The sequence below is a fragment of the Chelonoidis abingdonii genome, chromosome 21 (assembly GCF_003597395.2).
Source record: "Chelonoidis abingdonii isolate Lonesome George chromosome 21, CheloAbing_2.0, whole genome shotgun sequence".
In the NCBI taxonomy this organism is placed as follows: Eukaryota; Metazoa; Chordata; order Testudines; family Testudinidae; genus Chelonoidis; species Chelonoidis abingdonii.
In genome coordinates, this window is record NC_133789.1 from 16277739 (window position 1) to 16291309 (window position 13571).

The following is a 13571-nucleotide window of genomic DNA, read 5'->3' on the forward strand; positions in this document are numbered from 1 at the left end:
CAGCCAAATACACAATTAAAACTCCTTCCAGTCAATTGCACATTTGCAAATAAAGAAAACAAACATAAGCCTAACTCTCTTTATCTATCTAGTACTCACTATTTTGAACTTATACGAGCCAGTATCAGGGAGACTGGAGAGAAACCTGGTTGCACGTCTGGTCACTCTGAGCCCCCAGAGAGAACAACCACCAAATTCTAACAGCGCACACACAAACTTCCCTCCCTCAAGATTTGAAAGTATCCTGTCCCGATTGGTCCTCTGGTCAGGTGACAGCCAGGCTTACTGAACTTGTTAACCCCTTACAATCAAAAGAGATATAAAGTACTTTTGTTCTATTAACTCCTTCTATCTGTTTATGACACAGGACATGGACATTTCTTACCTATTTTGTCCCTCCATGCCAGGCCTGTACAACATGCGGCCCACGAAGGCTCACTGTGTGGCCAACTGCTGGGAATCCAAGGGCTCTGGGCTGCCCGCAGCCACAGGGAATCCAGAGCCCTTTAAAGCTCAGCTGTGGCCGGGATTCAAAAGGCTCTGAGCTGCCCGCAGCTGAGGAGATCCCAGAGCTCTTTAAATCTCAGCTGCAGCCGTGATTCAGAGGGATCTGCGCTGCCCGCAGCTGCAGGGAGCCCAGAGCTCTTTAAATCTCAGCCGTGACCGGGATTCAAAAGGCTCTGAGCTGCCCGCAGCCGAGGAGATCCCAGAGCTCTTTAAATCTCAGCCGTGGCCGGGATTCAGAGGGATCTGCGCTGCTCGCAGCTGAGGAGAGCCCAGAGCTCTTTAAATCTCAGCTGCGGCCAGGATTCATAGGGCTCTACACTGCCCACAGCTGCAGGGAGCCCAGAGCTCTTTAAATCTCAGCCGCGGCCAGGATTCATAGGGCTCTGGGCTGCCCGCAGCTGTGGGAAGCCCAGAGCCCTTTAAATCCCAGCAGCCAGGACCGGCTTTAGGCCAATTCAACAAATTCCCCTGAATGAGCCTCGCCCCTATGAGGGCCCCAGCCCCAAGCCCCAGTACCGTGTACTGGCAAAAGCCAGTGCGCTGTACCGGGATGGCCCAGCTTCCTCAGAGGGCAATTTAAAAGGCCTGGGGCTCCCAGCAGGCTGGAGCCCCAGGCCCTTTAAATTGGCACCAGAGCCCTGCTGCTGGAGCCCTGGGGTAGGGCTGCGGGGCTCTGGGGGCTATTTAAAAAGTCCAGGACTCCCACTGCTTCTACCTCCCCAGCCCTTTAAATAACCGCTGGAGCCCCGCCGCTTCCCCAGGGTTCCCGTGGCTATTTACAGGGCTGGGGCAGTGGAAGCAGGGGTGCCCCGGGCCCTTTAAATGGCCCCCGAACCCCAGGCTGCTGTTGTCCTGGTGGGAGGAGGAGGGGGCACTCACCATAGAGGATGGGCTGTACCCCCTGTACCTGCATCCACTGCCTGCACCAGACCCGCACCCCCTGCCCTGCCTGCAGCCAGCCCGTCCCCAGCCAGCCCTGCACCCCGTGCCCTGTCTCCAGCCAACCCCTGCCACACCCCGCTGCCTGAAGCCAGCCAGTCCCGCACTCCTTTGTCTCCAGCCCTGCCAACCCATGCCGCACCCTCCCTGTGGTCCTGCCTGAAGCCAGCCAGCCCACCCCACACCCTGTCTTCACTCTGCCCCATACCCCTTGCCCAGCCTGCAGCCAGACCCTACCTCCCACATCCTCCCCCACCACCTCCAGCCAACCCCATGTCCACTGGTGCCCTGCAGTTCCCAGGGAAGTAACCCTGCATACCTGCTTCAATGAGGGGGGCAGGGAGCAGCTGGGACCCACACATGTGCACCCTAGCACACCCTCTAGGAGTGGCAGAGTCATTTCTAGTTCAGACCCATCTTTTTAAAAAAGAACTCTCGGTAGGGTTAACATACCTCTGTACTTTCCTGGACATGTCAGGCTTTTTGGTTCTTAAATCGCCATCTGGGAGGAAAATACGGACAAATGGTAACCCTATAGGTACACAAAATACATACTGTGGCAAAACTTTTTATAGGGAACCGGTTAGTAAGAAATGAAAGGCTCTTGTTTCCTTTTTTTTTTTTTTCCAGTCATCCCTATGGGGCCCTGCCAAAAATGTTCAAACTGGGCCCCGCACTTCCTAAAGCCGGCCCTGCCAGCCGCAGCTGGGATTCAAAGGGCTCAGGGCTCCCCCCCGCCACGGGCAGCCCAGAGCCCTTTGAATCCCGGCTGCGTCTCCAGCGGGTGGGGTGGGGCTGGGATTTCAAGGGCTCAGACTCCCCTCAGCAGCAGTTCTGGGCCCTTTAAATCCCTGCCCCAGTCCCGCAAAGCTCCGGGTTCTTCCAGCCACCGGAGCCTCGGGCCCTTTAATTTGACCCTGAGGGCTCCCAGCCACCTCTTCAGCTGGGAGCTCCTGGTTGATTTAAAATCAAGTATCACCTCCCCACCCTCAGCCTTCCCTTTTGGCCCACAGCTGTTCTGGTGGGGCGGCGCTGGTGAAGGAGGGTTTGTTTATGCTGGGCTGGGTGGGGTGTTTTCATCAGGCTGGGAGGTCCTGAGGGGGGGCCTGTTTCCGCAGGGCTGGGGGGTTTTGGCCCTCAGCTGTTTTCTTTGGAGTAATGTGGCCCTCGCCACTTTACGAGTTGGGCAGGCCTGGCTTAGGGCATTCGCAGGGCCTCTCGCTTCTGTGGATTCTCTGATGGGTAATAAGGTGAGAGCTGCGACTGAAGGTTTTCCCACAGTCACGGCATTCAAAGGGCCTCTCCCCCATGTGGATTCTCTGATGCTGAATAAGGTGCGAGCTGTGATTGAAGGTTTTCCCGCACTCACGGCATTCATAGGATCTCTCCCCCGTGTGGATTCTCTGATGCCCAATAAGGTGTGAGCTGCGACTGAATGTTTTCCCGCACTCACAGCATTCATAGGGCTTGTCCCCTGTGTGGATTCTCTGATGTTGATAAAGGCCTGATCTGTAAGTGCAGTTTTTCCCACACTTAGCGCATGTATTTTTTTGCCTTTCCCTGCAGATTTCCTGCTGTATTCTGGTTTCCTTAAGGCCCTTCTGAGTTCCCTGACAGGAAATAAACTGATCCATTTTCTCCCCTGGCTGGTTTCCCTGCTCTCTTCTGTCTGTGCTGAACCTCTCAGGAGTTCCTGCTCATGACTCCTGGACACATTGCTTTCATTCTTTCGATAGCTCTGTGTTACCACTTGCTCAACATTTCCCTGCTGAGAATTCTGCTCCTCTTTCTCACCGTACACATTGCTATCACCTGCTGTGATAGAGACCAGAAGAACCTCAAACAGGAGGGAAAGGGGAAGGCCGAAACCAATACAAGTGCTGGAGAGGTCAAATGAAATATCAGGAACCTCAGCTCCCCAAACAGGAGAGAGAGGGACAATTCAGCCTTCACATCCCATCCAACTCACAGCAGGAAGGGAGGAGCTCCTGCCGGTGTCTGCCAGGACTACAGGAAGTCTTGAGCTAATTTACTGTGGATAGGACCCCTGCTACGGACAATATGAACTGAGGACTTCCAAGAGCTTTGTAGGAATCCCAGATGTTATCCTTCACCCCCCCCCCCCCCCCCCCCCTGGCCACTTACGAGATTCTGAGTGGTTTAATGTTCCTCACCTGTGCGGGGAGATCTCAGAATCGCCTCTCCTCTGAACCCTCGGAGGCTTGGACCCGATGGCTCTCTTCCCCTTGTTCCAGCTGGGAGATCACATCACGCGGGAAAACAGAAACCCTGCTCAGAGTGAAAGAAAAAGACAAGATCAGTAATTTCATAAAACTTGATCATCAAAAAATCATCTATTAATTTATCTTCAGTTGCTTAGTGACCTCGGTTGTGCCTGGGCGCAGTTCTCACTGAAAATGCCCAGATCGGGCAGGCTGAAAAGGAGGCACATCTCCCCAAACTGGTGAGTTAAACTGAAGTTAGTTAAAATCACTATCAGTCACAAACTTGCTTCTGATCCACACACTGGGTTAACGGGACGCTGAAAATGAAATCACACAGACCCATTATATGCATCCCAGTTCTCTGGCTCCTAATCAGCAACTAGGCCGGGTACAGTGAGAGTATTTTAAAAACTACTGCTCACCGTGAGTATATGCATGGCCAACGGCATCAGGAGAGTGATCTAATTGAGATCCGGAAATGGGGGCGTGGAAAGTCAGCCACATTACCCAGTCATATAGGGTTATGATCTCATCCAAAATACCATGCTGCCAGCAATCCTTTAGCAGCCTAAACTAATGTTGAGAAAAGAATGAGTAGAGAGAATGTGAGTTCAATGGAAAGCGTCAGATACATTCCAAAATGGATATATCAGGTTCTGCAGCTATTGGTGAGTGGCTGGCTTGAAAGTCTGTCTGGAACACATCCACAGCTGGTGGGTCATCTCAGTCCTTTGTTCCAGGGTTCAGTTTGTAGAGAAAGTTGCTCAGAGTAGAAGAAAGGGGGATTGAAGACAAAACGGAGGTGATGCAGCTGCCCTTTACATTCCTTCTGTGTGGCTGTACTTCCTGTGTCCAAACACAAGCTTCACAGCACATGGATGGAAAGCCTTGGAGTTCTCAGTACACAGGCAAACCCCTGCATGTCTTGCTGACTCAATAGGTGTATCCTCTGCGTCCTTCGGGCTCTTGTACAGCTGATGACCCTGAATAGTGCATCAAACAGGCAGGCAGTTATGATGCCAATTGTCTGGGGGTGTCACCCAGAAACACTGCACAGTCTGGAAATACAGATATACCCTACATATCGTAACTCACAATACAAAGGTGATACTAACATAGAAACAAAATTATCAATCGTGGACATCAGTAACATTTTCACTGCCACCTGGCATGGCATATCTAGCACGAGTCATTGCAATTTTATCAGATTATATATTATTTAAATACCAAAGCTGTCCTCACAATTCCATACAGTGGTCACATTGGGAAACAGTGAATTCCCAGGACCAGTTCCCCATCTTGAGATGCAAACACTATGCTTATGAGGACTGAAAACCAACATATCTGCTGGAACACACACAACCACACACACTGTGTCAGTCTATACCCTGTGTTCACTCTTCTAGAAAATTATTGATCAATTTGTATGCCCTTGATGTTGTGCAGGTATCATTGAAATGCATAAATCTACTGAATATTATCCTCCTGTTAAAATGTGTAGTAACACTGTATGTAAAGTTATGGTAGTTTTACCAGTATGATAATACTGAAAAAGTTACAATTCTGGGGAACACCCACACACAGTTCCTCAGAGACAGCAAGGCAAACAGCTGGTCAAACAGCCATTCTCCTGCAGGGAAGGTGTGAAGAAGACTTTATTCCATCACAGGACCTGTAACGCTGTTGTGGAAACGACCACAATGATTGATTTTGAATCAGCGTCAGCCTGAGGCCTTTCTTGGTTAAAATGCCAGGGGGCAACAGCTATTGGAATACTGTCCCATGAGCTAAAAATCACCACAGCCTTTTAAAGCTTAAAACCACAAACAATGACACATATGTTGCACGTTAATTACCTATTTGAATATATTGCAAAATATGATGCAGCAAACAGCAAACTGAACAATCAGTTTCCATAATTCGGCCTTTCCTGTTATTGTGTCTTACACCTGAGTATAGGGAGCAAAGATTCTGCATGTTTAAAGAAATTCACTTACCAACCTAGGCCATTTTCACATGCTGGGGTGCAATCCAGAGCAGTGAGGAGTTGTGTCATCTGGAATCCTGGGTGAGATTCAGTGTTCTGCTGCTGGAGCTCCCCTGTCTGGGTACTCCCAGCCAGCATTCAAGGACGCACCAGTGTCTTTGTGGATAAGTAACCCTGAGCGCAGCTCTGACTCTCAGCCCCTGTTGTTACACCCAAGCACATTGTGGTTTGGGTGGAGAAAGTCAGAGGTTGAGAGAGGCCGGGGTAGGAAGCTTCTGTTTGTTATAGCTGCAACCTAACCCCAGTTTTACCTTGAGTAGAGATATTTGACACTGTGCAATACTGCTCCCGTGCTCTGCTCCCAAAAATGATCTGCAGCAGGGAGGGTCTCTGGTAGTGTGTGTGTGTCACTAGCATATTGGGGTGATTGCTGAAACGGAGAGAGTAGAGGTGCATTGTGGGGGTGGCATGAACCTTCACTCTTTATTTCCCCTTCCAAGAACAGATGAAGACAGAATCCTTACCAACGAGGTCAATTCTCATAGTCTGCTGCATGGCATCCCAGTAGGGCTCTCTGAGTGGGTTTTGAGTCAGTTTTGCTCCTACAGATTCCTTTGCTGTTACAGTTTATATTGGATATGACAAAAGGGAAGCAAAAAAAAACAAAAACCCACCAAATTGCAATACAGATGGGGAAAGAGAAGATCGGAGTAAGCCAAACATTTCAAAATAACATATTAAACTAAAGGGAGCTGGGGAGAGAGATCAGGTATGTGGAGATCCCTTGATATTTGAAACTACACTCCCAGCTTTTCTGAACATCTGTGATGAGCAAGATCGAATTAGGACATCTTTCAATCATGTATTGTCTTTCTGTGATCTCTGTCTTCTCTGTCTCTTCTCCCCCATTATTCTTTCTCAATGTCTCTGGCTTTTTCCTCTTACTTCCCTTTTCCCGTGCCCTTTCCAGGCACTGACACTCTACAGCATTTAGGAAAAGCCAGAGTGTCATAGAATTCTAGAGAGTCTGGACTGGAAGGACTTGAGAGGTTATCCGAGTCGAGTCCCTGCCCTCATGCAGGACCAAATACTGTCTAGACCATCTCTTATATGATAATTAAGTATTTACTGACTGCAGCCACAAAGCGAGAAAACTTACACTCTTGTTCAGAATCATGGACTCTCACACGAAGAGAATCAATGGGCTCTTTAATTTGTCTCAGGTTCTGCCACGTATAATGTGCTGCTTCCATTTCATTTTAATCTTTCCCAAATTCTCATTAGGTATGAGCAGCAACATTAACAGAGCCTGGGGAGAAGAGTGAGCAGAGCGCGCAAATTTAACCTACAAAACCCAAAACCAAATAAAACTCTTATTAGATTAGAATAGAAATGTACTCCCCAGGTTCCTCGAGCCCAGGGGTTGGCAACCTTTCAGAAGTGCTGTGTATTCACACTATCACCCTCCTGACTTTCCAGCAAGAGGTGGCAGCACCACCCACCCAATGCAGGGGAAAGGGCTGAGTGTATCTCTGCAGCCTGAGTCCAGGGCACCAACTCTCTCTTCCCCACACATAAGTAGTATAAGGGCCCTACCATCAATCAAACCCTAACCACGCCCTAACCCCGCCCCTTGACCCCTATAGTTCCTCCCACCTGTCACCAGAAGTCCCACTCTATGGGGGTATTACTTCCGGGGTCAAGATGGCCACATGATTGGAAGCAAAGTGGGTCATGTGACCCCTCTAAGAACTCCTCCCTCCACCCTCTACCAATCAAGAGGGTTTCCTCCCAAAAGGACCACCCCCGAGAGGATATTTGACCAATAGGGTGACTTCCAAGGCGGGGTGACCCCATTTAAAAGTGGGTCATGTGACCCCTCTAAGAACTCCTCCCATCACCCTCTACCTATCAGGAGGGGGTTTTCTCCCAAAAGGACCACCCCGAGAGGATATTTTGACTAATCAGGGTGACCCCTCTAAGAACTCCTCCCAAGGCCCTCCGCCAAAACCCAATAAATCCCAGCGCCAGACAGAGTAGGCCATTTCTTACCAAGGACACATGTTTTAGAAAAGCGTGGAAAAGGCTGCTGAGAGGAAACATGGACTCCTCTACCACCCCCGTTAGAACTTCGGACTTTGTTTTGGACCAAAGCACCATACTTATGTGGCGCAGGACCTACAGCAGCGACAGTTCTGAGGAGGAGGAGGGAACGACCGAGAGCAGCCCTTTGGCCCACCAGTTGATGGATACGTCGCAACCCAACCCCAAAACCCTCATGAGGCACCCCAAAGAGCCTGATGGCCTCTCTTTGTCCACCCCCTCAGATTGCCGCTTGGGAGAGTCACCGGTGGACAAGACAAACGGAAAAGATGGCGCTCAGGTAAATGAACGATTAAGAAACGGCTGTGGGGGTGGGGTGGGGTGGGTAATGAGGCTAGGAACCGGGGGTTTGTGTAAATTAAAAAAAAAAAACAGCAGCTGGGGTACTTACTCTGTTTCTTTTTCTGAAAATCTTTCAGGAGCTTGACGATGCCTTTCTAGAGGCCTTTAAGAACTTGCATGTCAGCTGTTTTTACTGCTTCCCCTTAGAATTGTTCTCAGATATTCAACTTCCTCTGCAGCGTGGGGCACGGGGGTCACTTGCTGGAGGATTCCCTGCACCTTGAGGTCTTTAAACTACAATTTGAGGACTTCAATAGCTCAGACATAGGACAGGGGTTTGTATAGGGAGTTGGTGGGTGAGATTTCTTGCCCATTGTGCAGAGGTCCAGACTAGAGTGTCATCTAATGGTTCCTCTCTTCGACCTAAGTCTATGAATCTATCGAATCTATTCCCAACTTGTGAAATTGTGCAATTCAGAACGTGAATTAGTTGACCCCGGTCTTCACAGCACCTGTTCTTAACATGCTTTGCTAACATTATCTTCACCTGCAGAGTCACCCCAGCACGGCAGTGCAGCCGACAGCGGTTTAGCAGGGGACCCTTGCAAGGACACTGGTGCAGCTAACAGCTCTGGTGCACTCTGGCAGCTGAGGCAGCTGTAAGAAAGCAAACGCCCCCACAGAAGGTACGAGATCTTTGACATTCTCGCCAACTTCTATCACATCATGACCCCTGTAGAAAGACACAACGTTGCAGTTGTATTTTCACAGGGAGATCAAAAATGCACCAATTTTTAAGTTGAGTAAAATAAAGTTGAGGTAGGATAATTATTAACGTCCACAAAAAATATACTAAGAATGCCTCAACATTACACCTAGAAGGTGAAAATGAACAAGACAAAACCTCTGTAGCAAGGTCATTTCCCGATGATCTCCCAAATTGTTACAATTCCACCCTCCTCAACTAGGAGACCTGTGCAGTGTCACGTTCGGCAAGCGCTTCCCATTTATAATGCTCGACGATTGACAGAAATTTGAAAGAGAACCTGCTCCTGCACCAGGCAGATAAGTGTTGTCCCTGTGCACTTTGTCTTTGCAATATAAGGATGCCACGAGGCGCACTCCAGCCTCGCTTTGAGGGCCTGGCAGGGATGCTGGTTGGGGAGAAGGATGTAGATTCTGATCAATCACTGTGCTCTAGGAGTAAGTACATATTGAAAGGGGCCAAATTTTGAGCTCCTCCACCCTCCTTCACCGGTCCTAGGGTGGAAGTTACGACAAATGAGGGGGTGTGCCAATTGGTTGAAGCGAGAAACCGAGTCTCTAGGTCTCGAGGCTGAACCACAAGCTCGCGAGCGTCCTGTCAGCACTGCTCTAATTCAGTGTCTCAGCTGATCAGATTTTTGCCCCCACTGTTCGGAACTTAGCGTCACGAAAGGGGGTCCTTCATGAACACCTTTTAAAACTTAATTACAACTGAAATTGGTAGCTGTGCCACGCAGGCCAAAATTATCATGTGTTGGCACATTCTCTGTCTCCAGAACTTCCCTGGGGAACCGCAGACCCAAACCCCTTGCGTTTAAACACAGAGAGAATTCAAGTCATCGCACCCTATCCTTTCACCAATCACCTTTGGGCCTGACCTTTGGGCACAGAGCTTTCACCGATTCAAGAAGCTCCTAGATCTTAAAAAATGAGAATTACCCTTCCCCTTGTCCCATTTTTCGCCAGACCACCAATCAACCTGTGAGTTTGACTCCAAGATTACTTCCCCTTTTGTTTAGTTCTAAGACGAGGAAATTCACATTTAGGTTCTTAAAAAGAAAGTTTTTAATTAAAGGAGTAAGAAAGGTATAAAATTTTTCTCAATCTACTGGTGATAATTTCATGTGCATGTAAAATGCTTTTACAGGTATCTCGCAAGATTGATATCACTTGAGGGACCTCCCCCGCCCCGCAGCCTTAGATTCAAAGTTACAGAACAGAGGTAAAATCCTTCCAGAAGAAGGAAAAACATTCACAAGTTGAAAGAAAACCACATGAAGACTCTCCTTCGCGCTCCGTTAAACACAGAGAGAAATACCTCCATCCGCCCTCTATTCAACTCCCTGAGTTGACCCTCTGAGGAAAGCTATCACACCGATCAAATCTCACTGTAAGAGGTACATAATAATACAAAATCGGATATAACCACTTCGCCTGTCACACCCCACATTATCCCTGGTGAGTTTAGAACTCAATCCTCTATGGAATTAACTTAAAACAAGCGAGAAAAAATCAACCCTCAGGTCTCTTCCAACAAAGGCGAAGGTCTATTAATTCATAGAACAGCTACAAGAGTTACATTATTTATCTCTGTAATAACCAAGATCCAGGCTGCAAAATAGCTATGACACTTCATTGTGCAGGAATTCGGGTTGTCCCACTAGAGGCCCGCTTCTCCCGTGCACCCCCTCAGCACAGTGCGCCTTGTCATGGGATTCTCAAATGAAAAGATTCACGAAGCATTAACGAGCGTTACAAAAATCCCTTCTCCGCAGGAAAGAGAGAGAAAAACCCTTCACACGTATGTTGCAACACCGCGAAACACACGAGCCACTAGACTTGGATCCTCTTGCGCTGCGCATAACTTCTCTACAATTTTTCTAACCAATGTGAAAAGATCACCTGCTTCCATGGATAAGGATTTGCGCGACCTCTCAGTCCGCGCGTGTGGACGATCTGTGGTCCCTCGTTAGGCGCGCTCTAAGAGCCCACCACAGACGAACAACAGAAAAACCGACCGAGACATCACACACTGACAATCGCTACTCACCAAGCTCTATGAGACGCTCCTCATTAGTCCCAACCCACTTCGATCCTCCCTGGTCCTTCGGCGACTCTCGGCCAGGTCATCCACCTGAGCCTCACTTCACATATCCCCTTATTCCTCTCGTTCCAAGTGACTGGCCGTAGGTCCCTATCGCTGGCACTCATATTGTTGCCCTCGAGAGGACTCATTAAGTTGCCCTGTCTCTCCACGACTCCTAGCCGCTAATACGCCCACTATGCCAAGGATGAGATCTCCTCAAAATTCTCAGTAGAGCTGAGAGCGAGAAGCGACAAGTGTTGGTACTTGGGAAGGCGGCGATTCTTATTACAAAGTGATAGAGATTCCTCAAGGAGCACTCCAGTTTGACCTTTTGGTAATCTCATCTCAGCTGGGTGGTTGCTGTCAGCAATAAGACAGATACGCTGGATGTAACAGCACTCATGTGAGGACCTCCTATGCTGCAGACCATAAACTCCGTTGAACAATCCATGATCTCCCACTAGATCTATCAGGCGTTATAGATCCGTGTTTTGGGACAGAAGCGTTACATACATGGCTATTCAGTGACCTGCAGTTTCCCTTGCACGAGCAGACATGTCCAAGGCTTTCGTGACCTAATGCTGATGAAACTCTGGCTTGACTCTGCGTTGAGCAGTTGAGGCTCCCTCACTAACAGCTGAAAATGCTGAGTGCGCAGATGAGTCTGTTCAGATCTGGTGTTCAGCCAGACCAACTATCAGCCGATGCAACAGAAACGCAAAGCAAGCTGCCATTGTAACGTGCGGGCCCAGGGGTTGCCTGCAAGGGGGCAAACAACCCCCAGCGGTTTTAAAAAATGGGCAGGCTCATGCCTTACCACTTGTAATCGACGCATAGGGGAGAAGAGGGGCGGGGAGGGGGCAGTGATGATGGTGGAGGCAGCAGGTCTTGGGCCGAAAGAGACAAGCACAAGGAAGGCGGGGGCCTTGGGAGAAAGGGGTGGTGCAGGAAGGTGTCGCGCTGAGCGAGTGGGAAGGAGATGGGAGCTATCAGTGTATTGGGCTCGCTGGCGCTGTGTCTTACGTTGTTTAGGGAGCTGTTCTGCTCCTGGTGGACCACAAGACATCCCAGAGGGACGAAGGGTGGCCAGCAGAGCGGTGACAGGGTGGAACAGGCAAGTGGCCAGCATGTAGGGCCAGTGAGCAGTGAGGGAGAAGGGGCTTTTTCCACCAGGAAGGTGATAGGAGTGTGACTCTGGTGTTCTCACTGACCCCAGGATCAGCAGCTTCTATGTCTGTAGGTGGGTGCGAGTGAAGGAGGGCACATCCACCATTAGAGCTTTATGGGTGTCTGGATTCTAAGAGTCTGAGGGCAATAGGCCACTGGCCCAGCAGACTGTGGGACGGGTGTCTTTGCTCTTTAGTTTTGTGTTATGAATCCTGATTGTGGGTGCTATGTATTCCCAAGTTAATACAAGGTGATTGTCCCTACTTTTTATTAAAAGATTTCTTTTTCTAACACTTCAGGTGGTTGTGAGTGGGGAAAGGATCTGGGCTCTTAGTAGGCACCCAAGTGAGTGGCCAGGGTTAGTTTCCCCAGATTACTGGGTGGGGGCTTAAGCAGATTGTGTGTTGTATTGTTGAAGAGGAGCCCCTAGCACCCAGACAGGGAATTGTAACTTCAACCTTCAGAGTAAGAGCCAGAGGTGCTGCCAGCTGAGCTAGCCAGGCCGCCTAAACGTATTAACCCCTTTCACTGCAAGAGCAAACATCGGCTACTTCTGTGCTTCTCAGCAGCTGGGAAAAAGCCTCTTGGGGGAAATATCTCCTGCCCCACCGCCAAAAGGAGCCCCTTGAGTGGGAACAGTCAGAGGCCCCACTTGCTTTCCAACCACCTTGTGATGCTGGCTGCAGAACGAATGCTGGTCCGTGGGTGGCCTTCAGTGGGGGTTTGGCATGCCAGGGAGCAGGGAGCAGGCTGGCCGGGTGTCTCTGTGGCTGTCTGCTGGCCATGCAAAGGCATGATTCTCCCCTCTCTTGCCCTGCACTCTGTTGCTTTGTGGCTTTTAAGCCTTCCCTTGGAGCTGTCATCACCAGCCACCTCTGCTCCAGGTGCCCAGAAGAGGAGAGGTGTGCTGGGCTCCAGCCTGGGACTCTTCCTCCCTCCTGCCTAGCCCTGACTATGAAGCCTGACCCTGGCACTCCTTCCTTTAAATGCCATCTGGGCAAGAGGAAGAGCATGGCAGCTGCAGGGACCAAAGTTGGGGACTTCAGGTGAAGCAGTGAGAAACAACCATATGGTCAACCCCCAGGAATCTCTAACCAGACTGTTAAGTTCTAGGACTCCTGCCTATAGCCACCAGCCTATTCAAAGACCTATCTCCAGTGGGCATCAGTCACCCAGCATAATGGTAGCCAAACACATTGAGCCACAAGGCTTTGCAGCAAACTTACATATCTACAGGAGGTCCCACTGAGATTTGAACTCAGATTCCAGGATTCAAAGTCCCGAGTGCTGCCCATTACACCATGGGACCTGCAGCTACCACATTTTCTAGACCCCTGTGACTCTCAGCTGGCTGGTTTGCACTCTGCACTTATTGCTTCCCACCAGCAGCTTCCTCTCACAGGACTGTTTCTCCTCCTCCAGCGACTGTGATCCTGCACTATCAGATTCGAGGGGTCCTGCCCTGAGTCCCTGCATCTCCCTGCTTTGTCTCCATTCCCTGTAGGCTGCA

At 49.7% G+C, this 13571-nt stretch overlaps 1 non-coding gene across 1 annotated transcript; it reads right to left on the minus strand.

Annotated features, from left to right (window-relative positions):
• Positions 1-13298: 13298 nt before the first annotated feature.
• On the minus strand, positions 13299-13370 carry TRNAQ-UUG (transfer RNA glutamine (anticodon UUG)). Its single transcript has one exon. It is a non-coding gene; the product is annotated as a tRNA-Gln (tRNA).
• Positions 13371-13571: the final 201 nt, after the last annotated feature.